Genomic DNA, 20405 nt, shown 5'->3' with positions numbered 1-20405 from the left:
AAAGCACTTCAGTTTTTCACCATTAATTATATTAGCCGAATGTGTGTCATATATGGCCTTTATTATGTTAAGATATTTTCCTTCAATGCCCATTTTATTAAGTGGTTTAGTTATAAATGGATGTTGCATCTTGTCAAACTTTTTTCTGCACCTATTGATATAATTATATGATTTTTATCCTTTCTTTTGTCACATTGATCGATTTGCATATGTTGAACCGTCCTTGTACCCCTGGGATGAGCCCCACTTGGTCATGATGTATAAGCTTTTGAATGCATTGTTGTATCCGATTTGCTAGAATATTGTTTAGGATTTTTGTATCTGTATTCTTCAGAGATATTGGTCTGTAGTTTTGTTTTTTTGTGTAGTCCTTACCAGGTTTTGGTATCAGGGTAATGTTGGCCTCATAAAATGAGTTAGGGAGTATTGTTTCTTCTTCAATTTTTTGGAAGAGTTTGAGTAGGACAAGTATTAGATCCTCTTTGAATGTTTGGTAGAAATCATTGGTGAAGCCATCTTGTCCCAGACTTTTGCTTTTGGGAAATTTTCAAATGACTGATTCAATTTCCTTACTGTTGACCATTTTATTCAAGTTGTCTAATTCTTCGTGATTCAGCCTAGGAAGGCTATATGTTTCTAAGAACTTGTCCGTTTCTTCTAGATTATTGAATTTGATGGCATATAGTCCTTCATAGTATTCTTGGATAATCCTTTGTATTTCTGTGACATCCAAGGTAACTTTTCCCCTTTCATATGATTTTGTTTATTTGTGTCTCTTCTCTTTTTATCTTAGTCAATCCAGACAAGGGTTTGTCCATTTTATTAATCTTTTTGAAGAACCATTTCTTTGTTCTCTATTTCATTTAGTTCTCCTCTGATTTTTATTATTTCCTTCCTTCTGCTAACTTTGGGTTTCATTTGTTCTTCTTTCTCTAGTTATTTAAGGTGTAACATGAAGTCATTTATCTGGATTTTTCTTCTTTCTTGAGATAGGCCTGTAATGATATGAATTTCCTGCTTAAAACTGCTTTTCCTGCATCCCAAAAGTTTGGTAGGATGTATTTTTATTCTCATTTGTTTCTATGTATCTTTTGATCTCTCCTCTTCTTTCTTCTTTGACCCACTTTTTCTTTATAGGTATTTTGTTTACTGTTCACTTTTTGTTGTTTTTCCTGCTTTCTTTTTGTGGTTTATTCCAATTTCAAGGCCTTGTTATCAGAGAATATGCTTGGTATGATTTCAATCTTTTTAAATTTGCTAAGGCTAGTTTTATGTCCCAATATATGGTCTATCCCTTAGAATGTTCCATGTACACTAGAAAAGATTGTATACAGGTAACCCCCATATAACATGGCTGTTAAGTTTTTTAAAAATGCCATGTTATGTGAATCCATGCTATATGAAACAAAGAACTAGTACGAAAAATGGGGTTAGGTTCCAAAAATTAAAACAAAACAAAACATACTATTATCATTTTATAATTAAGAGAAATATCCTTATGAAAGCAATTCTTCACCAAAAGTGTAACATATTAATATGTATTAAATAATGTTTTCTTCCTCATCACTACTAAGCTTTTATTACATTCTGTGTTTTTCTGGGATTTCCCTAATTTTCAATTAGATATCTTTTGCTCTTAAAAGCTCTTACTGGGAAGGGGGTGGGGATGAGGGAGAAGGTGAGGGGATTAGAAAGCACAATCAGTAACCACAAGATTGCCACAGGGATACAAAAGTCAGTTTGGGAATATAATCAATAATGTTGTAAAGACTGTAGGGTATCCGATTGACGCCTGTTTTATTAGAGATCACTTCAGGGATGGTGTAGGTGCCTGATTACTGTGCTGTACACCTGAAACTGAAGCTGAATAATAATGAATGTCAGGTATAATTATCTATCTATCTATCTATCTATCTATCTATCTATCTATCTATCTATCTATCTATATCTATATACAAGAAGTGGAGTGCTGCATAAGGAATAGCGGCAGTGGAAATGTAATGGCTGTATGCGATGTCAGAGGGATAGTAGATGGGGGGAGGAGAGCTATCACTTTGTGAGGGGTATAAATGATAAATGTCATTATTTCATTGTTTTGTGCACCCGAAACTAATTTAAAAAAAAAAAAAAAAAAAAGCTCTTATTGTGTTTTGTGTTGTTTGGGGATTTCCCTAATTCTTGAACTGTGTGAAAGTGAAACCGTGTTCAAGGATGCTGTGTTGTACGAGGGTTTCCCCCAATTCTCAAACCTTGTTAGAGCAAAACCATGTTATAGATGTGCCCACCTGAAATCTATGTAACATTACTAAAAATTGTCACCCCAATTAACTATAATTTTTTTTAAAAGTGTGTGTTATATGGGGGTTACCTGTAGTATGACGTTCTAGAATGAAGTGCTCTATAAATGTCAATTCCTCCATTTCATCTAATGTGTCATTTAGGGCTGCTGTTTCATTATTTATTTTCTGTTTGGATGTTCTATCCATAGCTGTCAATGATGTATTTAAGTCCCCTAGTATAATTGTGTTTTGGTCAATTTCTCCCTTTAGTTCTGTTAGTAGTTGCTTGGTATATTTCCGTGCTCCCTGATTGGAGGCATAAATATTGATGACTGTTACGTCTGTTTGTTGTATGGTCCCCTTTATCATTATGAAATATCCATCTTTGTCTCTTGTTATCTTTTTATCCTGAAGTCTCTTTCATCTGATATCGGAATTCTTACACCTGCTTTTCTCTGAATACCATTTGCTTGGAGTGTTAATTTCTACCCTTTCACTTTGAGTCTATATTTATCCTTGTAGCTGAGATGTGTCTCTTGGAGGCAGCATAGAGTAGGGATTAGTTTTTTGATTCAATCTGCTACTCTATGCCTTTTTATTGGTGAGTTCAGTCCATTTACATTTAGGGTGATTGTTGATATATGAGGATTTCCTATCATTCTATCTTTGGTTTTCTGGTAGGAGTGTGTCTCCATTGTTTATTTACCTTCTTGTTGCTGTCTATTATTTCAGTGTGGTGGTTGTCTATGATTTTTCCCTCTGTTTCTTCTTTTTTTCTGTTGTATATTTCAGTTCTGGATTTTTTTTTTTTTTTTTTTTTTGAGTGGTTACCGTTAAGTTTATGTAAAAGAAAGTTTGATATTTCGAGTATTCCATTCTTTTCAATATGCTTCCTTTCTCCATTCTCTTGTGCTGGTTCAGACCTTTACTATCTCCCCTTTTAAGTTTTTGTTGTCACAAATTATCCCTATTTATGCTATGAGTTGATTTCTGTGCTGCAATAACAAGTTGTTTTTTAAGTGTTTTTTTTTTTTCTTTCTTCTTCTTCTTCTTCACCCTGTATGTTATGTTTAAGAGTATAGTGTCTTATTTGGTGTAGAGGTAACCATTTCCTGCTTCTGTCTGTTTGTAATACTACTCATGGTTTTGTATTCTTTTGCTTTTTGGTTTCAGGTCAAATAGCCTCCTTCAGTATTTCTTGTAGTTCATGTCGTGTGTTAGAAAATTCCCTCAGCTTCTGTACATCTGGAAAGATTTTTATTCCTCCTTCATATCTAAAGGATATCTCTTCTGGATATATTATTCTTGTCTCATAATTTCTCTCTTTCAATCGTTTGAATATTTGATTCCACTCCCTCCTGGTTTCTAGAGTTTCTGCTGAAAAATCTGATGGTAATCTGATGGGCCTTCCTTTGCAGGTTACCGTCTTCTTTTTCCTGGCTGCCTTGAGGATTCTTTCTTTGTCTTTAATTTTTGACAACTTCAATACAATACGCCTGGAGAATGCCTGTTGTGATTGATATATTTGATGTTCTATTTGCTTCTTGGGTTTGAGAATCCTCATTCTTTCCACAATGAGGAAGTTCTCATTGGCTATTTGTGAATATACTTTCTGTTCACTTCTCCATTTCTTCTTCTGGTATGACCATTATTCTTATATTGCTCTTTCTGATGGAATCAGAAAGTTTTTTAGAGTTCTTTCTTTTCTTTCTTTCTTTTTTTTTTTTTTTTTAATTCTCAAGTCTCTCTCTTCTTCCATCAATGTCATTTCCAGGTTTCTATCTCAGTGTCACTGACTCTTTCCTCCATCTGGTCAGCTCTATTATCTAAGCTGGCTATTTCATTCTTCATTTGTTTTATTGAGTTCTTAATCTCCAGAAATTCTATTTGGTTCTTTTTTAAAATTTCGATCTCTTATGCAAAATGTTCATTTTGTTCTTTGATTGTGTTTCCGAGTTGATTAAACTGCCTGTCTGTGTTTTCTTGCATCTTGTTTTTTTTCAAAACTGCAATCTTGAATTCTCTGTCATTTAAGTCACATATTTCTATGTCTTTAAGTTCATTTTCTGGAGACTTTTCATTTTCTTTCCGAGGTGACTTGTTACCTTGGTTATTCATGGCAGTTAATTAATTATTATTTCTCTTCCTAGGCATCTGCAAAAGTGGATTCTGCAATAGGTTGGTAGGAAGAGTCTTTTCTTTTGCTTTCCAGTAGGTGTTGGTAGAATGTTTTATTTTCTCTCCAATGATAGCCTTTTATTCTCTCTCATGCTGTAGTGTTATATTTTCTCTGTACTGTTCTGGCTTCTCATCCAATGGAGAGGGGTCCCTGGAAGGTGGGCTTCTCTTTGAGAGTAGGTCACCTGGGTTCAGGGCACCTCCTCCATGGGGTGAGTTGTCTGATGTGAGCTTTGGGTTCATCCATATTATATGATGATCCCTCAGGTGGCCACAAGGGGAGCACTAACAGTCCAAATTTTCCCTCTCCCGCAACAGTGGTAGCTCCAGATTGCAGGGAGCTTGGAGCTCCTTCTTCTGGTCTGTGTCCTCTGGTCCACGCAGCCCATATCTCTGCACTTCCCCCTTCCATCCTCCCCCACTTGCCCAATTTGCTCACCTTTAGATGATTTCAATTGCATGTCTCTTAGTCTTGCCTGTCTGCTGCGCAAAGAGTCCTTTGTGGAATTATAGCTGTTCAATTTGTTGTAAATTCCAGGGAAGATTTCAAGAGGTTCACTTCATGCCATCATTTGTTTCACGTCATTCATAACCTACTTTTGACCAGAAATAAATAAGTATACAGAAATCCTAATGATAAATTCATTCTTTTGGAATAATTAATGGTTTCCATACGTGTTTCTAAAATGTATACAAAGACAGGAAACAATGTTCTCCAGCAAGATGAGAGGATCAGAAAGGATTTCAAAATATTCATGGATCAGTAAGTCAGTGAAATCAAAGCATACAGTGAATAATAAAATTTCTAATATTTGTATTCTGTTGTAAAGTTTTAAAATTCATTAACATGAAAATAGACTTAAGTACAGAAGTCAAAATTAAGTGAGAGATAAACTTTTCTGGGACAATATTTGTGGTGTTCGTTTTTATTGTAAAAGTAACATATACTATTGAAAGTTTAAGAAAATAAGCATAAAAATTCAAAATCACTTCATGGTTTTGAGAACATATACCATTATTAACATTTGGGGATATTTATTTTTGCTTACAATCACATACACACATGTCGATGCTTTGGCACAGACACTTTTAAGAACTAGTCAGAAATAAAATGTGTGTGTGCATGTGTGTATGTGTGTGTGTAATTACAAAATAGGAATCATACTGTTCTATATTGTCCTTTTTTTTCATTTACATCATGGTATATCCATTTCCCCATGTCATTGTTAAGCATTGTTTATAAATCATGACTAAAAGGCAGGGAGAAATCAGGACTCTGGTTCCATAATCAAATAAAGTCTAAACTCCAACTCTTTCAGCTGCTAACTACATTTCCCCTCATTACAGTGTCCTCCATAAAATGGCATACTGAATAATAAGACATGGTAGTTTTACATGGTAGATTTGAAGATTCACTTTTAATTGGTATAAAAGGCTTGCTACATACTGAGTGTAGTCAGCTACTATTATGATTCTAAATAGTTGCATAGTACTCTATCATATTAGATGTGTCATAAATCATTTCTTCATGCTTCAGACTCCCTTTTTGTTTCTGTTATTTTTCATTTAAATAAACAACACACATAAAACCCTGTGGACGCCTCTGTTTTCTTTATTGACCCAGAATGAACTCTTGGAATTGCAATTGATGCATCAAAATATATGACTATTTTAATGGCTCTGAATTTTTATAAGCAAATAATTTTCCAGAAAGTTTCCCCTTTCATAATAATTATCTCATTATGCTATGATGGCAATTATGTGATTGTGTGATTTTGTGGATATGAAACTGCAGAAAGTAGAGCTTGTGCCTGTCTTAGGTGGCATTGTATAGATAAACCTAGGATTGTTGTAAGCACTCAATACAATGTTTATTGATCCAATGAATTGAATCCCCAAATTATCCTAAGTGAAATGGTTTAAATGTGTTGGAAAATGTTCATTTTCAGAACTTTTAGAAATAAATGTATTCAGTAATAGACCTAGTTATTAAGGACCTCTTTGCCTGTTAGACACCCCATTGCTGTTCCCTTCCTCCAGTTCTCCTTCTTTGTTCTTCTCTTAACTTCACCTCCCCTTGTCTCATTCCCACTTTGTTGTTTTTCCATTCGGCTAGACCACCAAGACCTGCTTTGTCCAACAAAATAGTCAGAACAAGATATTCATAATTTCAGTTGTCAGTCATGCGGGTCACATTCCATGTACTTTGTGACCACATATGGCTAATAGTCACCACAACAGACAGGGCTGACAACGTTGCCATCAGTGTAGAGAGTCCAGTTGGACAGTGTTGTGGTGTCGCAGTCATAGTGATGCTTCAAATATCACCTCCTCTGGGAAGTTTGCCCCAGGTTCAATCCTTTCGTATTTCCCTGCATTTTTCATGATATTTATAACAATTTAAATTAATTATCTAATCTTTTAATTTTTATTTCTTCTCTAAAGCTTAAAGTCCCCAAGTACAGAGATTATGTTCATTTTAATTATTGCTGTATCTCTCCATCTCACCGAGTACCTAGTACATGATAAATTCTCAATGTTTAGGGAAGAAAAGGAGGGAGGGAGAGAGGAGGAATGGAAAAAGGGAGGGAAGCAGGGAGAGGGGAAGAATAGAAAAAGGAAGGGAGGGAGTAGAGGAAGAAGGAGGGCAGGAGGATGTGTGAAGACAGATCCAGCTGTTTAGAGCAGAATCTGTGCAGCAGTTTGCTCCAGGAATTGACACGTCTTTGTGGTTCTGTAAGTGCTGATGTGGGCAAAGGGTAATTGGCAGGTGATCAGGGAGGAAGGAACATATGCCCGGCTTGCTTCCTTTTCCAGCTCCCCAAGGAGCTGAAACCTGAACTGAAGGAGGAAACCAGAGAGGTTCAGGTTGGATGGAAATGTCTGTTCTCTGAATAATGTGACTTGAACAAGTTTATCTTTAGAGGTATCATGCAGAAACAAACATACTTACTACTACATTTTTTTTCCTAGGCATTGACACTCCTAAGCATAGATAGGAAGTACTTTCTAAACACGGATAAGTTAGTATTTTCTAAACACATACAGTACCTTAAGCGTAGTTGAAAAAAAGGATTATAAGATCCTATCCTGGATTTGTTGTTAGTTAGTACTCATTCCTATTCTAAATCATTGTATTGGCCTCTTTAGGCTTCAGATTATCAAATGAAAACATGGATGTGAAGCATTCCAGTGTATTACATACATGTACCCTGTTTCCCCGAAAATAACACCTAGCCAGACAATCAGCTTTAATGTGTCTTTTGGAACAAAAAAATAATATAAGACCTGGTCTTATTTTACTATAAGACCAGGTCTTATATAATATTATAGTAAAATAAGACCTAGTCATATTAATTTTTGCTCCAAAAGACGCATTGGAGCTGATTGTCCGGCTAGGTCTTATTTTCAGAGAAATGGAATATGTTGCAGAATGCACTAGGTTCTCATATGTAAATATGTTTAGGGCTAGGTGTGAGAACCTGGAGGGCAGGAGACCACAGAGGAGGGGTGGCTCTTGCCACAGTGGTGGGTACCAGGTAGCTGAAGAGCAACAGGAGAGGAGGGGACAAGCCAGCTTCCTGAACATGCACAGGGGGTGTCTTCCATTAATACTCCACTTCTTGTCCTGGGTCATCGAGACCATCTGGAATTTCTCACATCTCCTGGAATGTTTGCTAACCAAAACAATTTTGCTAGTCATCCAGCTTCACAAATAGACAGCCACTTTCATAATCAAATCCATCACAAATATATTAAATATAAATATATTACATATAACACCCAATTTCCTACAGACACAGCAGCTCATTCCTACTTCCTCCCTTTGCCATGTGCCAGAGGACACCATTCTTGAGGCAGCCACTTAGATTTTTTAACCTTCCATATAGGTAAGTATAAAATAAATTCTGGATAGAATGAATTCCAAGCCTCTCCAGTGTAGGAAGTTGTTTCCTGCTTGGGGTGCAGTGTAAATCCTCAGTGGAGAAGGTGGAGGGTCATCCTTATGTGTTCTCTGAGCCAGCCTTGTACCCTACGTCTTCCAGGAAAGCAGGGGGCAAGGACACTGTTGTGGTGACATCGAATTGCCTCATACAATGACCAATATGGAGCTGATCCTGACTCTTGAGGCATCCATAGACCCAATGTTTCATTCTTATCAAGTCTTTCAAAGTCCCTCTGATTTCTTCCAGAGTCTAGAACTGCACTGTACATTAAAGTAGTCACCAGCCACATGTAGTTATTTGAGTTTAAATTAATTAATATTAAATACAACTAATACTTACTTTCTTAGTCACACTAGTCACATTTCAAGTGCTCAGTAGGCCTAGGACTAGCTGTTCCCTGTTGGACAGGATGGTGCACAGTATAATTCCATCACCACGGAATTGCTGTTGGATACCATGGGTCTCTGGACGCCTACTCAGTAGTTTATTTGGGTCAGAATTTGTGCTTAAAGTCAGAATAATAAAGACTTCCCCACACTATGTCCTTCAACTTCTGTTCATGCCACACAGCATAGTCCTTTATTTAAAGGGAGACAATTTCACTTAGGTCTGATTGTATTTCTGAATTTCCTTTTTCATCTCCATCACTGAGCATGTATGAAATAACCTAAATACAATAGGCATTTTAAAACTTGGGGGAAAGTGAAAGTAAAGGAATACATTTGAAAGAGTAGTAAAATGCCAGAGCTGAGGTCTTCAGCAAAGTGATAGGAGGCAGATGAAAGATCTGGACCTTGAAGTTCTGATGCATTGAATGTAAACTCTCACCAAAGACAAGAGCCTTCCATTTACACTATTTGAAATCAACATCAGCAAAGGAAGTCTTGGGTGAACATAACAAATATATAAGTCTAGAAGTATGCCATGTTTTTAATGAAAACAGGAGTATCCTGTCATCAACTAAAAGAAAACACAAGACAGATTTCAACTGGGCTTCTCACACTTTGTATTGGAATTCTCTCTAGCTTTATTTTCTTAAAAGAGATACTTAAAGGACAGCACTCATATTCAAGAAATTCAATATTACACAATTAATTAAGATTTCTTCCCTAATCCATGTCAAAGAAAAACAGAAATCTTTGTAGCACTGAGGAGTGGAAAAGAAGAGGAAAGGAAACACTCTTGGTGAAAGAAAATGGAAATATTTTAAATCTAGGACTCAATGCGTATTACTTAGTTGTATATCATTACGTATTCTATATCTCTAGAATCCTTTTTTTTTCCCAGATGAACAAAGAAGTAATATTTTTCAAGGATACTTTTGTTGTACCAAGGTAAACCCACATACATCTTCATACACCAAAATCTATTTTTAGAAGTTAAAATTTCAAAAGAAAGGAAAAGAATGAGAATGGTTATTCCAGGTTTTAGGTTAACATAATTTATAATAAAATGAATACACACACACACACACACACACACACATACACACACACACACACACACACACACACACACACACACACACACACATATATATCCAAAAAATGTATACACATTTTAAGAAAGAAAAACTCTACTAAAATATAATATTCAATATATATCGATAATAGAAGATGAAAACAAATCACGTTTGACTTCTGCAATTACAAGAGGTGCTCAAGGGCTGGCCTGGTGGCGCAGGCGTTTGGAGCTCCATGCTCCTAACTCTGAAGGCTGCCGGTTCGATTCCCACATGGGCCAGTGGGCTCTCAACCACAAGGTTGATGGTTCAACTCCTCAAGTCCCACAAAGGATTGTGGGCTGCGCCCCCTGCAACTAGCAACGGTAACTGGGCCTGGAGCTGAGCTGCATCCTCCACAACTAAGACTGAAAGGACAACTTGACTTGGAAAAAAGTCCTGGAAATACACACTGTTCCCCAATAAAGTCCTGTTCCCCTTCCCCAATTAAAAAAAAAAAATGGTGCTCAAAGTGGTTACCACTTTGTAATTTTGATACAGTTTTTTTCCTGCTTCTTAAAATGTGCATACATTTCTTTGGCACTCTGTATATATGACAAACCCCCAAATGTGGAAATATTAACATCATTAGACTATATTCAGTGACTGTATCTTATTGCTATAACGTTTCCCTGTAATTTTTTGTATGTTTTAAGTAGTCAAAGGAAAAACTTATAAGTGAGATATACTCAGTACTATGGATTTATCCTAATTCGTTTTTTCTTTTAAAGATTTTATTGGGGAAGGGGAACAGGACTTTATTGGGGAACAGTGTGTACTTACTGGACTTTTCTAACTCAAATTGTTGTCTTTTCAATCTTAGTTGTGGAGAGTGCTGCTCAGCTCTAAGTCCAGTTGCTGTTGTTAGTTGCAGGAGGGGCAGTCCACCAACCCTTGCGCGAGTCGAGGAGTTGAACAGACAACCTTGTGGTTGAGAGCCCGCGCTCCAACCAACTGAGCCATCTGGCCACCTGGGAGCTGAGCTCATTGACTTCATTCTAGTTGCGGAGGGCGCAGCTCACTGGCCCATGAGGGAATCAAACTGGCAGTCTTGATGCCCAGAGCTAACGCTCTAACCAACCGAGCCACGCGTCCGCCTTCTAATGCGTCTTTTGGAGCAAAAATTAATACAAGATCCAATTGTTTTTGTTTTTTTTTATTTTGAATTCTCTTTCTTTTTTTTTAAATTAAAGTTTATTGGGTTGACAATTGTTAGTAAAGTTACATAGATTTCAGGTGTATAGTTCTGTATTACGTAATCTATAAATCACATTGCGTGGTCACCATCCAGAGTCAGTTCTCCTTCCATCACCATATATTTGATCCCCCTTACCCTCATCTACCACGCTCGCCCCTTACCCTCTGGTGACCACTAAATAATTGTCTGTGTCTATGAGTTTCTGTTTCTCATTTGTTTGTCTTGTTCTTTTGTTGTTTTTGGTTTATCTATCAAATATCAGTGAAATCATATGGTTCTCTGCTTTTTCTGTCTGATTTATTTCGCTTAGCATTATAGTCTCAATATCCATCCATGTTGTCACAAATGGTCCTATTTCAACCTTTCTTACCACCGAATAGTATGCCATTGCGTATATATACCACAACTTCTTTATCCATTCGTCTATTGAAGGACATTTTGGTTGTTTCCATGCCTTGGCACTGTAAATAAAGCTGCAATGAACATTGGAGTACATTTGTCTTTAAGAATAAAGGTTTTCAGATTTTGGGGGGTAGATACCCAGGAGAGGGATTGCTGGGTCCTATGGTAATTATATTTGTAATTCTTTGAGAAACATCCAAACCGCCTTCCATAGCAGCTGCACCAATCTGCATTCCCACCAACAGTATGAGGGTTCATTTTTCTCCACAGTCTCTCCAACACTTGTTACTATTTGTCTTGTTGATGATAGCCATTCTAACTGGGGTGACCTGATATCTCATTGTGGTTTTTATTTGCATTTCTCTGATGACTAGTGATGTTGAGCATTTTTCCATATGTCTTTAGCCATTGTATGTCCTTTTTGGAGAAATGTCTCTTCAGGTCATTTGCCCATTTTTCAATTGGGTTGTTTGCTTTTTTGTTGTTGAGTTGCATGAGTTCCTTGTATATTTTGGATATTAGTTGCTTTTCAGAGGCACTGTCTGCAAATATCTTCTCCCATTCAGTTGGTTGCCTCTTTATTTTGTTGATGGTTTGTTTTGCTGTGCAGAAGCTTTGCAGTTTGATGTAGTCCCATTCATTTATTTTAGCTTTTACTTCCCTTGCCTTTGGAGTCAAATTCGTAAAATGCTCTTTGAACCCAAGGTCCATAAGTTTAATAGCTATGTTTTCTTCTATGCAGTTTACTGTTTCAGGTCTTATGCTTAGGCCTTTGACCTATTTTGAATTAATTTTGGTACATGGTGAAAGATAGCCCTGTCGTGTTCCTGAAAGTAGAGCAAAGGGTTTCATTTTTTCACCGTTAATTATGAGATTAGCTGAGGGTTTGTCCTATATGTCCTTTATTATGTGAAGGTGTTTTTCTCCTACACCTATTTTATTCAGTGTTTTAATTATAAGTGGATGTTGTATCTTGTCAAATGCTTTTGCTGCATCAATTGATATAATCACATGATTTTTATCCTTTATTTTTTTTATGTGATGTATCACATTGATGGATTTACATATGTTGAGCCATCCTTGTACTTCTGGGTTGAACCCCACTTGGTCGTGATGAGTAATCTTTTCAATGTATTGTTGTATTCGATTTACTAGAATTTTGTTTAGGATTTTTGCATCGGTATTCATCAGAAATATTGGTCTGTAGTTTTCTTTTTTTGTGTTATACTTACCAGGCTTTGGTATCAGGGTAATTTTGACCTGATAAAATGAGTTAGGGACCATTGTTTCTTCTTCAATTTTTTGGAAGTGTTTGAGAAAGACCAGTATTAGATCCTCTTTGAAGGCTTGGGAGAATTAACTAGTGAAGCCATCTGGTCCTGGACTTTTGCTTTTGGGAATGTTTTAGATGACTAATTCAATTTCATTACTGGTGATCGGTCTGTTTAGTTTTTCCAGTTCTTCATGGTTCAGCCTTGGAAGGCTATATGTTTCTAAGAACTTGTCCATTTCTTCTAGGTTATTGAATTTGGTGGCATATAGTCCTTCATATTATTCTTGGATGATCCTTTGTATTTCTGTGGTGTCCGTGATGACTTCCCCATTTTCATTTCTGATTTTGTTTATTAGTGTCTTTTCTCTTGTTATCTTAGTGAGTCTAGCCAAGGGTTTGTCAATTTTGTTAATCTTTTCAAAGAACCAGCTCTTTGTCACATTAATTTTTTCTATTGTCTTTTTGTTCTCTATTTCATTTAGTTCTCTTCTGATTTTTATTATTTCGTTTCTTCTGCTGAACTTGGGTTTCATTTGTTCTTCTTTTTGTAGTTCTTTAAGGTGAGATTATTTATTTGGGATTTTTCTTGTTTCTTGAGATAGGGCTGTAGTGATATAAATTTCCCTCTTAAAACTGCTTTTGCTGCATCCCAAAAATTTTGGTAGGATGTATTTTCATTGTCATTTGTTTCTATGTATCTTTTGATCTCTCCTCTAATTTCTTATTTGACCTGGTTGTTCTTTAAAAGTATGTTGTTTAATCACCACGTATTTGTGGTTTTTCCTGCTTTCTTTTTGCAGTTGATATCCAATTTCAAAGCCTTGTGATCAGAGAATATGGTTGGTATGATTTCAATCTTCTTAAATTTGCTGAGGCTGATTTTATGTCCCTATATATGGTCTATCTTTGAGAATGTTCCATGTACACTAGAAAAAAATGTATAGTCCAATGTTGTAGGATGAAGTGCTCTGTAAATGTCAATTATGTCCACTTCATCTAATGTGTCATTTAGGGCTGGTATTTCTTTATTTATTTTCTGTTTGGATGATCCATCCATAGCTGTCAATGATGTATTTTGGTTCCCTAGTATAATTGTGTTTTGGTCAATTTCTCCCTTAAGTTCTGTTAGTAGTTGCATGGTATATTTCGGTGCTCCCTGAATGGGGGCATAAATATTGATGACTGTGATGTCTTCTTGTTGTATATTCCCTTGTATTATTATCAAATGTCCATCTTTGTCTCTTATTACCTTTTTTATCCTGAAGTCTGTTTCATCTGATATCAGTATGGATACACCTGATTTTCTCTGGATACCATTTGCTTAGTAAATTTCCCCCCTTTTACTTTGAGTCTTTCTTTGTCCTTGTATCTGAGATGTGTCTCTTGGAGGCAGCATATAGTTGGTTTTAGTGTTTTGATCCAATCTGCTACTCTGTCTTTTTATTGGTGAGTTCAATCCATTTACATTTAGGGTGATTATGGATATGTAAGGATTTCCTATCATTCTATCTTTAATTTTCTGGTACGGTTGTGTCTCCATTGTTGTTGTCTATTATTTCTGTATGGTGGTATTCTATGATTTTTTTCTCTCTGTTTCTTCTTTTATTACATTATATATTTCAGTTCAGGATTGTTTTTTTTTTTTTTTTGAGTGCTTACCTTTAAGTTTATGCAAATGAAAGTCTGATATTTAGAGTATTGCATTTTCTTCAGCATGCTTACTTTGTCTATTCCCATATTCCGGTTCAGGCCTTTATTCTCTCCCCTTTTATGTTTTGGTTACTACAAATTACCCTTATTGATGCTGGTCATATAGCCTCCTTCAGTATTTCTTGTAGTGCAGGTCGTGTGTTAGAAAATTCCCTCAGCTTCTCTGTAGCTAGAAAGGTCTTTATTCCTCCCTTATATCTAAAGGATATCTTTGCTGGGTATATTATTCTTGGCTCATAATTTCTCTCTTTCAATAATTTGAATATTTGGTTCCACTCCCTCCTGGCTTGTAGAGTTTCTGCTGAAAAATCTGATGATAATCTAATGGCTTTTCTTTGTAGGTTACCATCTTCTTTTCCCCAGCTGCCTTGAGGATCTTTCTTTGTCATCGATTTTTGACAGTTTCAATACAATGTGCCTCGGGGAAGGTCTGTTGGGGTTGAGGTAATTAGGTGTTCTATTTGCTTCTTGGATTCCCGGATCCAGTTCTTTCAACAAGTTCGGGAAGTTCTCATTGACTGTTTGTTTGAATATACTCTCTGTTCCCTTCTCTCTTTCTTCTCCTTCTGGTATGCCCATTATTCTCTTTCTGATGGAGTCAGAAAGTTCTTGTAGAGTTCTTTCATTTCTTTTAAGTCTCAAGTCTCTTTCTTATTCCATGTGTGTCATTTCCAGGTTTCTATCTTCAATGGCACTGATTCTTTCCTCCATGTGGTCAACTCTACTACCTACGCTGGCTATTTCATTCTTCATTTATTGAGTTCTTAATCTCCAGAAATTCTATTTGGTTATTTTTAAAACTTCAATCTCTTTGGTAAAATGTTCATTTTGTTCTTTGACTGTGTTTCTGAGTTCATTAAACTGCCTTTCTGTGTTTTCTTGCATCTCGTTGAGTTTTTTAAGATCTTTAGTCTTGAATTCTCTATTGTTTAAGTCACATATTTCCATATATTTAAATTCATTTTCTGGAGACTTTTCATTTTCTTTATGAGCTGTCTTGTTGCTTTGGTTATTCATGGCCATTGATGATTTATTGTTTCTCTTCCTACAGGAGTGGGTTTTGCAACAGGTTGATAGAAAGAGGTCTTTCTTTTGTTTTCCAGTGTTGGTAGAATATTTTACTGTATACAGGCTTTTATTCTCTCTCACACTATAGTGTTATGTTTTCTCTGCACTGTTCTGGTTCTCACATAATGGGGGGATTCCCTGGAAGATGGGCTTCTCCTCTGTGAACAGTGGCCTTGGTCATACGGCATCACCTCCGTGGGGTGATGTGGAGAGCTTCTGAGGTTTCAAAGTTTCCTGCCCCAGATTGAGAGCCTGTGTGCTTCAGCCATTCTGTTTACTCCTGCAGGGATTCGCCCAGATAGGTGGGGACAGGGGTGGGTTGGGTTGTGATGGGTGGCCCAGAGCAATGGCGATGACCACCACCACAGCCAGTCTTGCTTTCACAGCTCCCTCCCCTTTGTCAGAACCAGTTGGGCTGAGAATCTGTGTCTGTAGACCACATTTCTCAGAACTGCAAATATTCTGTTCTTTTGATGTTACACTGTTAGGGTTCCACTTCTAGCACAGGGCAGGTGGGGGTAGGGCGAGATCTGGGAAGATAAGGAGGGGCCCAGCTAATCTCAGTGCCTAAGGCTTCTGTTCTCTGCCCTGCAGTAAGGGCTTAAACCACCATTTTCAGCCCTCTTCCCTCAGTCTTTGCTCCGAGGTCTCTGCTATGAGCGTTGGGTTCAGCTGTGTTATATGCTGTCCGCTCAGCCCTATGGGCCACAAACGGAGCCCCAGCAGTTAGAGTTCTTCCCTTTCACACAGCTGTGGTAGTTTCGGAATGCAGGGAGCTTGAAGCACCAAGCTAGGTCTGTGCCCTGCACCCATGCGGCCCTGTCTCCACAGTTCTCCCTTCCCTCCTCCCCTGCTCGCGCAATTTGTCCTGCTTTAGGTGATTTTAGTAGTGCGCCTCTCAGTCTTGCCTCTCTGCTGCTCAGGGAGTGCTTTGTGGAGTTACAGTTCTTCAATTTGTTGTAAATTCCAAGGGAGGTTTCAAGGGTCTCACCTCATGCTGCCATTTTTATGTCAGCTGGATTTATCCTAATTCATTTAATTATTCCTTTAGTGATGGATACTAAGGTAATTTCTAGTTCCCAATTTAAACCCTTAGAGCTTCAGGAAAGACTCAGTTTCATGAACTCACATCATCAGTAAAAACAGAGCATCCCTTTATTTTGTATATGACAAACTAATTTCAAGTTTGTTTTCACATCTTGCCAGAAGAGAAAGAAGTGCCAACTGGTCCCTTGACCTATTCTCACCTGGGTTCGGTTACAGTTTGTAGATTTTCCAGACTGCAGGACATGGTAATTACAGGAAAGAGGTCATATTTGTCAGTAAAATGCTTTTGTTGATAAGGATTCAACAGATGTGTACACTGCCTAGTGCCCATGGTATGGAGGCAGTATGGAGCTTGGAAGCAATCCTTTACTCAGTGAAGTGAGTATAGATGATAGCCATTGCTCACAATACAGACTAAAACCTTCATTTGGGTTTCTCCTGCACCCTGCATTAGTCTTGTACTGAACAGGATGAATTAATTGTTCATCATGCTTTAAATTGCACAGATTCTGCTTCCAAAGAAAGGAGGTCTGGACCAGGTTCTGAGAATCACATTGTTTTCCTCCTCCTGAAAGTGAGCTTTGCATCATGTGGAGCAGAGTCTGAAAATCTTCACTGAGGCACAGTTGGTGTCCTGGAGTGTCTTTTTTCTGTGGATCAGAACAAGACTCAGAAATTTTCAGGACTATCTTTTTCTGAAAACCTGTGGAGTGGGAGTTGACCTAAAGACTTGAGGTTTGTACATATTGGTGCAATTGATCAAGGGGATGAGATGGTTCTCCAGCTGACTGTGTGTGCTGTGGCCATAGTGGATCAGTGTGTCCGTTCTCTAGGATCCCATTCTGCAATCAGAGCCTGGCAGCACTCATCCTACCACTGCATAATGTAAGGTAAGTCCACGTGACCCATATCCTGTAATTGGTGTTTTTTTGTGCTCAGGATGAGGCTTACAATAATCCTTCAAATGCAGTGCTCCTGGGTGACTCTGTTCTTTGTGATTCTGGCGTTTTTCTTGGTTTGGGGGCCAGAAAGGAGTGTGAGCTTCGGAGAGAACCCTCCCGGAGTCAGTGGAATGGCAGATAATTTGTAAGTGTCAGAGTAGAGTGTGAGTCCTTCCTGCACAGCCTGCATGGGCTTCACCATCATGACACTTGGTCCTTGGCTCACACAAGGGACAAAGGACACATAAGAATGTGAGAAGAGCAGGTATAAATGTTTGGTTCCTGATGAAAGAATTGGAGGAAGGAGTGTGATGAGACCAGCCTGAGAGAGTGGACAGGTCAATTTGGTGCTACTGAGCTGTCAGGTCTAGTGTCCCACTTGGGCCATCTAACAAGGAATTCACAGGCTCACTTCTGCTCTGCCCTGGGGATAGAGATCTTTGCTTTTGAAACCATATGGATTTTTGATTCCAGAATGTCTGTTTGTTTAGCCTATATTTTTAGCTTGTATTTTCCTGGTTGCAATATCAGGGAATCAGTTCCTACGAAAGGTTTAAACTAGGATGTTTGACTGAGATTTTGTGATGGATGTCTGGTCTTGTCTGGCTTCTTCTGGTAAGTATTCTTGAGTCGAAGCCTAATGCTGGTCCTGTCCCTGGGTTTGATCTTTTCCTATGGACCATCCAGATCCCAATTGTCTCTGTTTTACTCTGTGGTTTTTAAACCAAATATGAATGTTATACTCTGGAATATCAATTTCCTTGGCCAGCTTTTCTGTAGTAGCTATATCAGGATAAGAGTTGTGTTTAAACCATTTTTGGAGGATATCATTTTGACTCTGATTGTAAATAGTCCTGCCTTGCCAGGTTTCTTTTTGTAATATGCCCCTTGCAGTGCTGTTCAACCCCATTTTAGGAAGAGGTACCTGGATTTCACAGAGACAACAAGTTGGCAGCTGAGCAGCTCTTCAAGACACAATGCTTACCAATCCTAGAATTCTTAATAAACATGATTTTGAAATGTAAGTTATATTGGAGGGTGGGGTGAAAAAAACCTCTATTTAAAGAATGGCTTATAATTTCCTCCACATGGACACAAAAGTTGAACTTGAAAGTATTTTAGTTTCTGAAAAATGCTAGGTCTGGCATTGGCTTACATAACATGAAAATGAAATCCAATGTTTTAATACAATTTTTTTAAATTTCAAGAAACAACTTTTGAGACACAGTCATAGGGAATATATCAGTGGGTCAAAATATATATGTATAAACATATATATTTATATTCTTATATATAAGCTAACATATACATTGTATAAATATAGAAATGATATAGATATATATTCCCCTGATATTTATGCTCAGTAAGCATTCAATAAATATTTGTTAAATACACGAACTGTTTTGAGGTTTCTAGTAGAATTTAACTAAAATGATAATTAAACTCAGAAGTTCGGTGTAGAATCCCAATGCCACATGGTCTTGGCTTACAGGAGAACATGATAGAGTCACCTTACCTATAAATTATCTATTCTTCAATTTTGGTATGCATAGAATCAGAAATGTGCATAGCCCAGCTCCAACCCCAATCAATCAGAAACTCTGGGCATTGAAACTGTCTTTTTGTTACAGTTTTCCAGATTATTTTGATGCACTATTAAATTATAGGAATCACTGTTATCCTTGGGTCAGGTAACTAAATTCAGGGATCGAAAAAGACCTTATGTACCATCATTTTTTTTTTTTTTTCATCTACCTAAATTCTCCCCTGCAAGCTAATACCTCAAATTCCTATTTTATTATATTGAAATATATTTGGTGAGGAGCAGAGGATCTAAGGATAGGCTGTCTTGTGGGCAGTGACAGATTGCTGAGGGAGAGGATGGAAACAGAATAGGGCATGTCCTTCATCACTTTTCCAGTACTAGTGCTGCCCCTGGGATCTATCTAGGACTGTAAGGATCTGCAAAAATCATAGAAAAATCTTTACCAGCACTGGCAATCACCCATGTCACAGGCTCACATAAGAGTCCTAGTATGCCCGAGGACTTTGTGGCCTGGAGAAAGATTCTTTGTATTTGGGTTGGGTTGTTGGACCATGCCTTTCCTTTCTTAATTGTAACTCTACAAAGTTGGGTGGCCTGTGGGGATTGGGGGTGAACCTTTAACTGGAGAAATTTTGAGGAAATTCTTGAGGATGGACACACCCTTTCTCTAGTTCTGTCTCCTCAGTCTTAGTTCTCACTCCTGAAAGTAGATTGGCAACCTCTTATTTTCCCCTCTGTTTAAATGGGTGGTCTGTAAAACTCATACCTGAATCCTTGAATCTCAAGTGAGTGTGTGTTGTAGGAGTGGGTTTGGTGTTTATATTATCCATTGCACAGTGAGAAAGACCAAAAAGCATTTATCTTTTGAAGGAAGGCAAATTGAACAAAAAGGCATTAGGTATGTTTGATAGAAAAACAATTTGCTTTTAGTAGTTGATGGTAATTTGGAATTTTCATTAGCTCTATCTAATGACCTAGGATGATGATGAAACACTCACTTACCCTATGTCATGCAGGGTCTCAGCTCCTGCTCCCCGCACAAGAACACAGGATATGGTGAGGCCAAAATGAACACCAACAGAGCCATAGATAGGGTAGATAGGGGAGTCACACCACTATATTCTCGATGGCAGCTGGTCAAGACACAAAAGCAAACATCTGCCAGTACCCCAATAAGGGGTCTTCCTGCACCCCAGTCTTGCTGGCGCCCGGGTGAGACATGGGAAGTAGGATCCACATGATCTGCAATCCACCATCCGCTTCTCTTCCAACCAACCAACCCACCAACCTCCTTGCCAGCGTAATCATGACAGCT

General features: G+C 37.7%; 1 pseudogene; it reads right to left on the bottom strand.

Annotated features, from left to right (window-relative positions):
- Positions 1–17416: 17416 nt before the first annotated feature.
- Positions 17417–18454, bottom strand: LOC109437707 (double homeobox protein B-like; annotated as a pseudogene).
- Positions 18455–20405: the final 1951 nt, after the last annotated feature.

The sequence above is a fragment of the Rhinolophus sinicus genome, chromosome 7 (genome assembly GCF_057876585.1).
Source record: "Rhinolophus sinicus isolate RSI-liver-muscle chromosome 7, RSI-T2T, whole genome shotgun sequence".
NCBI lineage: Eukaryota > Metazoa > Chordata > Mammalia > Chiroptera > Rhinolophidae > Rhinolophus > Rhinolophus sinicus.
This window is presented reverse-complemented; position numbering and strand designations above follow the sequence as displayed.